Genomic DNA, 12,827 nt, shown 5'->3' on the forward strand with positions numbered 1-12,827 from the left:
ACCATTACATTTACCAACACACAAAATAGTAGATAACATACTAACTGACATACAAATACAAAGCTTAGCTTTACCTGTACAACATTTTTTAAGAAACATCTTTGCCCTGCAATCGAAAGAAAATCACACCGACTTGCTTCATTTGTATCCCGTTAATGTTTATAAATAAACCATTTATGTATTATAGTTGTACTTAATATATCTTCATAATCGTAAATATTAATAAGCAAAATAGAGCTAAAATCAATTTCAAACCACCCAGTAATAAAACACACGCTCGCAAATAACACGCATCGAATCCTCCTTACCATGCTCGGATTACCTCGCATTCCGGACGTATGGGGAATTGTTTTACAACGCAAATTATGACACGGGTACCCTCGTAAACATATCGGAGCGTTCAGCAGCGTCAACTCTGGCGTCGATTCTGCGAAGATTACGAGCAAAAAGCGGTTTAGGATCGTCGTCGTCGATCCGTGTGCGGCGCCGAAAGCATTTCCATAAGGCATCGGCAATAAAATAACCATTCGCCCCGAGCAAAAATAAAGTCTCGACTCCCCCACGCCGCCGCCGCCCGGATTATGTTATCACGGAATTTTACACCCCACTAAGTCAACAAGTGGTTACGTCACCCCCAAGTCGCGCCCATACCGCCGCTAGGGGTTAGGTTTTCCCCGCTTTTCCGTGGGAACTCGGCGGCGCGTCGCATCGCAGAATTGCGACATCGGTTTTGTGGAAATCAAATTGGATATTTGACTTTTCGATGCGTCCTGTCTCTGCGGTGTGGTCTGGAAAGTATGGGGGAGTAATCCGGAAGTCATCTCGGATGGCTCGACTTAAGCGGATAAGCGGATGGATGTGCCGTGTCTGGATCGCACTGACACAACCGGGATCTACTTATTATTTGTCTTGTGTTTTATGTACTTCAGCGGATTAGTAAATTGTATACATTACGTTATTTTTAGAGCTGTTTTAAATTATACCTATTTTTGACATTTATGTATGCATGTTCAGAGCAGAAATTTATAATTAGACTACATATCGAAAAATTGCAGCACATACATAAGTATGCATGTATTTTGCTAACCATCACAATAAATGCTAGACGGTATTTCTGTTAATGTCTAATAAACTAGTGTTTTCCTAATTAAATCGTGTATTTTTTTTTTAGTTTACTTGATTTTAATATTTTTACGAATAAATATCGTAATTGATAATTCAAATGTAATTGATGGTTCAAATACTGATGTAATAATAGTTAACAATTAATAAAACAAATGTCACTGATTTACAGACTTTGAATTTAGTCTGGTGTTTCACTACTTACTTAGTAGTTGTTGCTTGTGTTAACTCCGTTGTAACGCATTAGGTTGAGCCATTGTATATAAAGTGGACAACAAAGATAACGTAGAAAATAATGTCTAAAAGTGTAAGGATCTTTTAATATTTTTTAAACTATTTGTAGTTCCAGAAAACGACAATTGTGGCTTTTGACATTGAAATAACGATCATGAATATAATCGTTCCTCATGAATATAATGATTACGTAGACGACAATTAATGACTTTTAATGAAAAACAAAAATGAGAGAGAAACTTTCAGACATCCAAAATAAACTTTGGCTTTCACCAACGAAAAAGAGATTTTTTATGCAAAAAAAATGTTGGCGTGCAGGACACCAGAATTACACAATAACCACAAACTTTTGAAAATTGACCCTGTAGGTTATTAGTTACTTTGCATCAAATGCTTTTTTCGATAGACACATATTGAACTTGCTTTCTCTATTAGAAGTTAAGCCTGAAGGTAGTGGTTTACAACCTATAGGGCGCGCCCTCCTTATGTATATAAAGTATTTAAATGTAATATTGTTTTTATCGTAGTCACCGATATATGAGATTAGTTTGTATGAAAATAAAAATGTGTTTTTTAATTGTTGGTATATGAAATATGCAGTTTTTTAAGATAAGCTTAATTTTGAATGACTTAAAATACTGGTGTTATTCTACACCGAACAAGCATATTAATTGTTTATAGATTAAAATTTTATTTTTTATTACATATCTAAGGTCTAAGGGTCGCAACGGCGGCAAGCCGCTTAGAGCAAAGTTCTAGAATATGTTTATTAAATTTAAGCTTGTAAGCCTATTTTATTCGCGATTAGTTTAAGACCATAAGCACTATTTATTTAGTTTCTATTTTTGCGATATTGTTCGTATACAAGATAAAGAGAAAGACTCGAGAATACTTCCCTGAAAACTCCAGCTGGAATTTTACGCGGATTCGAGTGTTTATTATTTAGTGAAACAACATAACTTCTATTTTTTATGTATGATATTTTTTAATAAAAATTGTTAGGCTATGCACAGATGGAGCTCCATCTATAGCAGAAAAAAACGCTAATCTACAGGCACTAGTTCGAAAGGTGGCTCCTCGTGAAATTTGGACACATTGCATGATTCATAGACAATCACTTGTTTTAATATTATTGTGAGGCACATTGGGTTTCTCGTTTCAACGTACTTGAAAGGGTGTTTGAGTTAAAAAAAGAGATCGCCATCTTTCTTCATGTAAGCTTATTAAGGGGATATTTTTTTAAGACTATCAAAGCAAAGATAAGGCCGATTAAAGTAGTTGAGAAAATCATTTACAATTTTTTGATAAATCAAAGACCTATTCATGTTCTGATGCATTAATGAAAAAATTGAGACTCTGGATAAGTTTAAAAAATAATAATTTTGACATGTCTGCAGATGTAATAGAATAAAGTTAAGTTCTAAATAATAATCAATTGACCAGTCTATGGAAGCAATTCTCGTTCTACTTGAAAGTCCTTGACATGTTAAAATATGAATCGATGAGAAACTCGTTTGTGATTGAAAAATATTATGCTTTTGGCCTTCCGACAGCAGAGCAAAAAATATAATTGACTTATTTTGTGACAGCATATTAAAGCAGACGATTCAATAAGAAAATAATAAATAATAATAACGTTTTGGTTTCGAAAAAAATACTACTTTAATAAACAATGCTTTAGAAATTTTATTGGCATTTGTAAAATCTTACTTATGTGAACCTAAATTTTCTGCCGAAGCTGTTCTATAGACAAAGTATCGATCTCGTTTAGTGTTTGAAAAAGAAATTGAGAACAGCAATAATACCACGGTTTGAAAAATTGTCAATAACTGCTCTTGTTACTTCAATTTTTATGTATTTTAAGCAAGATAAAGATAAAAAAATATTGTATTATTAAAAAAACGAGATTAAAGTTCGTCAATAGAAACAATTTATAGCGTAACTCTGCGGATAGCCCCTATACATTTTTGCAATCTGCTTATTCCCATACGGACAAGACTACCAAAGCAAAGATAAGGCCGATTAAAGTAGTTGAGAAAATCATTTACAATTTTTTGCGATTCATATACTTCCGACCTTTATTAAAAGCTTCCGAACAAGCAAGCATATTTTAAAACAATTGACACAGACCCACATTTGTTTGCAGCAGTAAATAAATTAAACATATGTGTGCAAATTAAATTGTCATCAAAAAAAGGCTCTACGAAAATTCTTGATTTGGCACAAATTATTCTCGAAAATAAACACCAGCTAAAAGGCATCATGTAATAAATTTAGTCAAATACAAACTATGTGTTATAGTTTATTAGCTATTCTTAAATGTATGTGCAACTGTTTTTATATAATATAATATTTATAGCCTATTTACCTGGTTATCGATAGCATATTATTTTCCCCTTATCTTACATAAAACTATTCGGCGGCACGCACATTTAAAAACTCTTATAGAATAAATTGTTATCTATTAAGAAGATTAATCCTTATAGATAGTTGTAAGTCATTCGTGGTATTTTATATGAACAATGAAAGGGTTTAAATGGGTAAATTTAATAATCAAATAAACGTGTTAATAAAATAGATTTGTTTCATCATAGACACCTTGTACATGTAAAAGTCTATATTCTTACGTGTGCCCGCCTTCTGGGATGATCAGACTAGCTTTCGTGGCAGCTTCGTATAGTAACGAATAGAAAATATACCAATTAAAAGTTCAAAAAACCCAAAAACCAACCGCGATATTATGCAAATTGAATATTATATTTTATTTATAGCATATAAATAAAAAAAAAAAACGATATTTATATTTTCTATTTGCTTATCTGCAAATATGTACCTTTCACTGAAGTTGTAAAATTCAAGTAAAAAAGCTCGATCATCTGCTGGATAAGATCCATTACGACTAATAGAAACATATGTATATGTATACTACCCACAATAATTGATTAAAATACTAAATTAATCCAACGCCTTGGCTCATTTCTGACCATAGATATGGAAAATTTCGATATACAAACATATATTATATGTGTGGGTTTAATAATATGTATATGATTTTTTACAGATTAAACAATTAAAACATTATTCGTTTAATTAAAAAAAATATATTATATAATATTCGTAAGCGATAAAGTGTGGTTGTCTAAAATAAATGAAAAAAAAGGTCGGACGAGCCGTATACCTGACAAGTCGAGTCGATAATTATTTGTCAATTTAATGAAACATTACAGAACAAATGTAATGATAAATTTAAAATCAGCGTTTCATTTTAGTAAAAATATATGTATATTGTACGTATGGGGATGAGGAGCCACATTTTAGTATGTACGTAATAATTAATAAATAATAATGTTTTCATTGACAAATCATTTTAATTGTCATTACGCTCTGGCACATAAAATACTAATTTTACCGCCTATATCTCGTGAATTTTTATTTTTTGAAATTTCTCACAATTTACATCTATTATATTTTGTATACCTAATTCCTAAAATATTCATTACTTGATTTTCTCCAAGTATTTTTGCGCTCTTATGCGCATTTGACGCACGCTATTTTGTTACAGTGTTACTTTGGTAAACGTTTTTATGACGCATCGCTCTTTTGACGCACGCCCATTTGTCCGCGCTCATTTGTGACGTTGCCATATTTTAAATTTATTGTCTTCTGTAAGACCATATTCTTTAAAACTAACCATATTATACAAGCGTTTGCTCTAATTTTTTGTTTCACTTCGTAACCAATTAATCATATAGGTAGAGAACTAATTTTAAATTGTTGTCAAACAGATTTTAAATGTTACATCACAATACATATTTTTTGCTCTTGCAGTGAAAGAGGATATTGAAAGTAGAACAATAAAATATGGAGATAAAGGACACTATCGTTAAATTAGTTCAAGACCATACTTGTGCATTTCATAAATGTTTTGCGAATTGGAAAAAATGTTTCGAATTAAATCAATGGTACTGAAAGTCAGGCTTAACAATTGGTTGAACATATTTTTATATTTGACTGGAAACATGAACGTCAAACCAGACCGAATTCTCTAACACATTTATCGTCGTCCAGATGGACGTCGTGAAATAAAAAACAGTAAAAAAACAGCGCTAGTGAAAAGTCGAATGGAAATTTCATGGTGTACAAACATGGAATAGCTTATTCAGAAGCCCTGTTTTGTTTGTGATCCCCGTGAGAACTAGAATTGTCGGTGTGGATTCCGCAGAGTGTGATAGTTCACGGCGTCGAAGCCTGAACACGTCGCCGCCGCAGAGACAAAACTTACTGTAGAACCACCGTATACGTACACGTAAACAATTCCGAATAAGCATTTTTGTGCTTCAGGGTCCACGTTTTATTAAACATTCAACTAAAAGTTTGGTACTAAAGATCTATCGTCAGACAACCAATACATATCTCTTCTATATTATCATCGTAACTACAACAGTTTTTTGGTGTTTGGAATGTAGTTTTATATTTGCACAGATCAATTATTTTGTAACGCTGTATGTCTTAATAAGCTATTAATTTATTATTAAATAATATAAAAAAATATTAATTAATATCGAAGCTGTCTGAATCGAGCGAACAATTATTCGACGCAGTTGAATGCGATTAGAATTGGCTTGCCGTCGAGGGGCGCATGCGCTAGTGAACCAATTATTATTCGATGCGGTTGTATAGAAATTTAATTGAAATATGACTATATTTAATTTTACTAATAATAGAGAACATACTTGTATATAATAGTTGCTTTTTAATAGTGCTTTTTGTAGGACTTAAAAACGTTCGTTTTAAATATATGTTAATCCTTACTAGCACACCATGTTTAATATATTATACATATGTGTTTGTGTATATAAAATACACACAAATGCGATGCCATATTATACGCGTGTTTGTCTTGGGCGATCCAAGAGTCCCAAAAGGTCCAAATGCGATAAACATCGGTCGCGGTGATCAAATCAAAATTTCACCATCGACATTTGTGAGGATATGAATATAAGATATGGAGAAAACGTATTACCGGGGGATATTTGCCGAGCAAATGTTTGCTTTGGCCAAATTGATTGAAAAGGTTATACCTTCAGCGAATATGGACATGTGATACTTTATAAACACACGTTTAAAGTACATAATATGGAACTCGATGAATATTCATTAGTCCAATGCTATGATTAAGAAATGAGTTAATAATTGCATCTAATCTTTGACCTATAGATTTCGATCTAGTTTAGTTGTATGCTGTAAGTTTAACTATTTCATGAATAAGTATATTTTTATGTTTGAATCACTCTAATGAAAAAGTATATGCATTATATTTTATAAAATGTGTCAATTATATTATTCTTATGCGTTAAATTGTATGTGAAGAAACAGAAAATAAAAAAAATATTAATTTTCTAATTTTACGATCGACTAAATTTGTATGATCTTTGGTACAGAAAACTTATTTTTGACTATCTTAAACTTAATTTATGGTAACTATCTTCTGTTCTTTAAATAGTTTTACTACTTTTTTATGGCAATATACTTTTGAAGATTTTTTAAAGTAAAATAATATTGTAAACAGTCAACTAAATAGCATATTTAAATATAGGATTAGATATCATACTAAAATTATTGACAAATATTTTAAAAGGTGAGGAACAGAAAAACTTGCTACAATAAAAATTTTAAAACTGATTTAAATTTTATCATATATATTATAATAAATAGCATAAATTTGTACTATTATATTGAGAGCACCCATAATCGTAACCAAATTAGTCTTATATTTATTATTGCAAATGTGCTGTGACGCTCCAGCCGTGACAATGGCTGGAGCATCACAGCCGAAATATAGAAATGTAAGTGTAAATCGCAATGATTCCCAAGATTCCAATAATATTAATAATCGCAAACCTCTAAAAAACATATTTTAAGAATATTATATAGTAAATATTTCAACTTTATAAGTATAAATGCTTTGTATGCAAGAAAAGCTACAATATATTGAACCAAAAACAAGCCATTACTATATAAGAGCGTTTTTTTCTTCATATATTTGTCTACTAGTAGATGACAAAAATGTAGTTACTAAAATAAGTCTCCAAGGACATTGCGATACAAAATTGTGTTCAAAAAGAAGTGCAGCTATGTATAAAGGGTTCTTAACATTATTATATCTTGAGAAATATGAAAGACGACTAGACTTTTTGCCACTTTATTAACTTCTTACATTTTTAAATCTTTGGAGCTTGATACTAGATACATTATATAATAACAGGATCAAAGCACTTCAAATAGAAAATCATGACATTTATAGAACGTCAGTATTGATTTTCTTTTTTTTCTTTTTTTTCTTTTTTTTAATTTTTAGAAAAATAACTTAAAAAAAGAACAAATAAAAAATAAAATCTAATCAGGAAAAAAGTGTAAGTTAAACTCGCTAAAAACATTGAAGATAATAGATAAATAATGTTATAATGTTTTAAAAATATTTCAAAAAGAAATATTACAACATTAATTTTATAAATATACTTACATAATTTAAAAATCATGTAAATATTTGATCTGAAAATTATCCAAGCAGCATATATCATATAGATGGGCTTGATCGAATGAGAGAAGATATCAATGAATGTAGAACTAAACGATAATGCCATTTATAGCATTATTCTTAGCTTCTATTTTTTGTACTTACAGGTGGGTATATGTGGGCGAGCATAAAATACCGAAAATAGATACGTACAACAATGCTATTCGTGATTTTTTATGATGAGCGCAATAAATCCAATAATTAAAACAGACCAATCGCAATGTACTTCAATTAATTACAGAGCATCAAAATAATTTTGGGCTCCCATATTTATACTTGAAACGTAAAGAATATTATCAATAACAGCTGTTAATGCTTTATATTTTGCATATTTATACTAAAATAAAGATGTAGAAGAAATATAAAACACAATATTTAATTTATCCGACAGGAAAATTTTATAGCGGTTTTCTGCATATAGCCCTCATACATTTTTGCAATCTGCTAATTCACACGCTTTTTTTATGTAGCGGTATAAAAAAATGTGGACTGGAATTAAACTCCGAACTTCAGTCTGTCTTTGGGTGAATGATAATGAGTCAGCAATAATATAAATTCTTGAGTTGTGCTAATATACACTTAAACAATCGTTCCTCTGATCTCAATAAACAATAATAGCGTAAAATATTTACAGGACCACAAGGAAAACGAGTCTCACCGATAATCGTCTGTCGCACTCATTTAAATATATCAATAAAAGTCTTACCAGATTCCATTTTGAGTCTCATTGGCCGCGATGTCAATCACCCCTAGGTCTTTCAACCAGGGCTGTGGAGTTAGAGTTGGAGTCGTGCAGTCGTGGTGTTTTGGCCGGAGTTGGAGTCGTGAAAAATGAGTGACTCCGACCATTTTTTCTATTTTTTTTAAATTATGAAATTTTAATTGCGTAATAATGAATGTGTATAGCTTATGAATATTAGAAGTGTTGAAGAACATCAAAAATACCTGATAAAATTAAACTTTTTTGAGTCGAAGTCGGAGTCGGATTCGGAGTCGGAGTGAAGTCGTGTTGTTGGTAAATATCGGAGTCGGAGTCGTGTTTTTTTAATGAGTCCCAGTCCTGCTTTAAACTCTAATATATGAATTAGTTCGACTATCATTAATTAGTCAGATAATTTGAGACCCAAAAAATTATGCAAGTATCCTAGATTGTACGCTATTATTTTTAAAAGTATAAAGTTGCTATAAAAAATAAATATTTGCATAGATATTATGTTTTGATGTAGGTATGCTCCCAAGTCGTATAAAAAATCGTATTAAACATTTGAGATTTAGATGGACCAAATCAATGTTAAAAGCCACTGTGTTTTTAATCTTCCAATAGCCTAAGTTACCTACTTTACCAATATTTTTATTTTTATTATTTAGAGTGTATCACTCACCGTTCAACCATTTTATATATTTGAGCTTTTAAAAGCAAAATGAACAAAAAATGTAGGAATGAGGTAAAATAGAAAAAAGAGAAGCTAACGAAATAACTACTCATAATTTTTGCGATGATCAACGGATTTATAAAGAGAGTTTTATACAAATATAAGATTTTTGCCTCTTGCGTCGGCATGAACAAGTCAGATTACGTATCCAAGTAGACAGTCACTGAACAGGTATCAAACACATCATTGCATAGAATTACGACATTGCCAATTTTACCAATTTTCAATATACTGCTACGCAGTTGTACAGTACAATATTAGCTGAATTAGATAATAAGAAAAAAAATATTTAATCCTGAATCAGCAATACTTTTTATAAAATCAAAGACTACGGGCATAGTAAAAGAACACTGCCGTGCTTAATCATATTTTTTAGAGAATTCATTCAGAACTGAATGATTTGAAATCAATGAAAGTTCATCTAAACTTTTTCTTATGTCAAGAAAAGAAATCACTTTTCTTTAACCGTCTGATATTTTATGCAACGTGGACACACAAATCAATTTTTTTAGTAAAAAAATTTTTTTTTTTAATAAATTTATTTATTTTTATAATAAAAATATTTAAGCTCATTTAATTAAGTTGTAACATAATATTCCCTTAGCACGTTTATTTTTAATATGATATTATATTTTAAATGTTTATTATGCCATAATATTAAAAGTATAAAGTAACTTGATGAAATGTTTTGTGACCAGTGTTAAAAAGGTTAAAAATCTATTTAGTGATTACTTATATTTTAATGGACCAAGTTATAATCTAACCCAATATGGTATAAGCCTCGAAAGCATTGCATACACATACATACATAAAGAAGGCTCAGTTTTGGGGAACAATTAGTAGACCTCTTTAAGAGAGCGGCTTCAAAAGACTGGCGCGCGCGGATTAGGCGATTTAATTTAATCAAAACACCCGGCACAGCCAACCCTCAAGACCTATCTATCCGGGCGGGGTTCGAAAAACCCCGTTTGTTTGTCGTCGGCTGTCAAAGCAGAACAAATTCGGCCAAGTATTAAGTTGTCTCGGTAAATCTGGCGTGAAGCGGTCGGTCGCAGCGAGTATACTCTCGCTGGGACGGTACAAATCTGACCTTCCTTAAGTAAGATAAACACAAAGCTTTTGCCACTCGGCCTCAACATCTCCTCATTGCGAAACTATGGTAATTTCAACATGCCCCCGCTACAGCCATGAAAATTTATAAGCGGGGATGGGGTATAAAGGAAGCGCCGCATTGATCCCCGGTTTTAATTGGGAAAACACGGCGATTTGGTACTTTTGGCTACCGTTCCAAAACCATGGAAACGTTTTGGATGCAAGTTAAGAAATTATATATAAAATATTATTTAAAAAACAATATTTATTGGCCAAAGTTGTGTTACACAATTCACGTGCAAAAATTTTGGGCCACCTAACTCATAAATCAATGTTTATTCAATTTATATATTTAAAACTGAAATAATATTTTGTATTTCTACCAATTATTTTTTTAGACACATTCTATAATAAAAAAAATTTAAGAAAAATTCACTTGAAGTGCTATTTTTAATTTTTAATAAGCTAACTTAGTTCAAGAGTTCTTCCAAAGGTGCAATTAAATTTCAAGTAAGGCTTCGTGTTGGTCATTACAAGGCTTTTCCAAATATTTAATTACATATAGTTTATTTTAAGAATTGTTGCTGGTTGCTGGGTCAATAAAATATTTATATAATGGGTTGGGCAGTGGGGATTTATACTATGGATTGTCCTAAAGCAAATAGCCGTAATTTATGTTATATGACACGAAGGAACTAAGATATGTTATATGTTTACATATATAACTTTAATCTCTATTAATATTAATATTATTATTCTTTCAATTTTTCAAAACATTTTGAAGATAATGGTAAAAATTATATGTAATTTTGACCTTATTTCAGCTGCCGTAAACCCTTGAGCTTCGTCGTCCTTGACTCGATCTTGTGTTTTATTATTATTTCGTTTGTTTGTTACTAAGGAAACAACAAGTGCATAAATTTGTTTTACTTAAATATATTTATATTTGTATGAATTTGGTCTAATTTTAATTTAGCTTAGTTTAAAACCGGTAACCATGTATCCGAAATTGCTTTCGCGTCGTTTCTTTCGTTTTTTTAATTTTGCTTAAAGTTGCGTCAAAGTTTATATGATGATTTTCATTGAAATTGTGATTTGGCATAGTTGATTTTTTATCAAAGCTATTTATCGCGTTTCTATGTTTTATCTTTCTTTGTGAAATCGTTCGGTTTGTCACATTTTGTAACAATCGTTACAAAATTTGTTATTCATTTTTTTTAATCCTTCGAACATATGGTAAATGTGAAATACAATTAAATATTTCGTTTATAACTTTATAATATTTTTTTTTCTATCGCTAATATTGGTGAAGCCATTAATTTTAATGCTTCTCTGATATTTTAAATACCTTAATTTTATGTTTACTATCCAAAAGTTGTCTTCTCTAGAAAAAAGAGATATTGCTATAGAATTTATTTGTAAAGAATGATGTTGATATTTGCATTTAAGTAGCGATTTATATGTCTTTTTATATATCAATTAGTATTAGTATTGGTAGAGATTATTTTTGTATAATTTCCATCGTAAATTAATTTAATTATATATAGATACATATCAAAGCCAATTTTTAGGTTGAAATTCAGATTTTATTTAATAGTTTAGTATCGAAATTCTCAATGAAAAGGTTTGAAAAAATTGGTGACAAAAATGAGTGCTCTCTAGTCTCGACTTTATTTTTAATAAATATGTACTAAATTTCACAAAAAAATATTTTATTTTTTATGGATGATAAATATAGACTTTCCTTCAACCATATAACTGATTATTAAAACTTTATTAGCATATATTTTTCAGTCGTATTTATATTTTTGTACAAAAATCCAATTTAAGTACAAAGGGTAAATCTGTCTGGATAAGGCAATCAGACATAATGAATACAGGGCCAAAACTTTTGACAGAGCTTTTGCTGGTATGAAAAAAATATACTACAACCATTTTCTAACCGTAAAATTTATTTATATTTCATTATATACATACATTTGTGGCTATTTTATAATCATAACCTTAACGTGCATTACATTTTAACATCATAACATTAAAAAAAAATCAGTACAGTGGCTTATTATTATAAGTAAAAAAATTGTACGGTGGTTAAGTTGAGCAAAAGATTATTTAAGTAACTTTAAATATGTTTCAGTTACAAAAAAATCCAGATAAAATTATATTTACATAAAAATCTACCCCAGTACACAAATCAATTAGGACCAAGTTTTATTTAACATTAAAATAATTAAAAAGACTGATTATATGCATTAAAAATGTTCTATATACTTAAAACTACTTTATTCAAAAGCAAAAACTAAAAAATAATATGAATATTTAGATTGAAAATTTCCTAGCTTTTATCGCAGAAAAATCTTTAATAACAT

The sequence above is a fragment of the Plectrocnemia conspersa genome, unplaced genomic scaffold (genome assembly GCF_051122295.1).
Source record: "Plectrocnemia conspersa isolate PC_06_02 unplaced genomic scaffold, ASM5112229v1 ptg000011l, whole genome shotgun sequence".
In the NCBI taxonomy this organism is placed as follows: Eukaryota; Metazoa; Arthropoda; class Insecta; order Trichoptera; family Polycentropodidae; genus Plectrocnemia; species Plectrocnemia conspersa.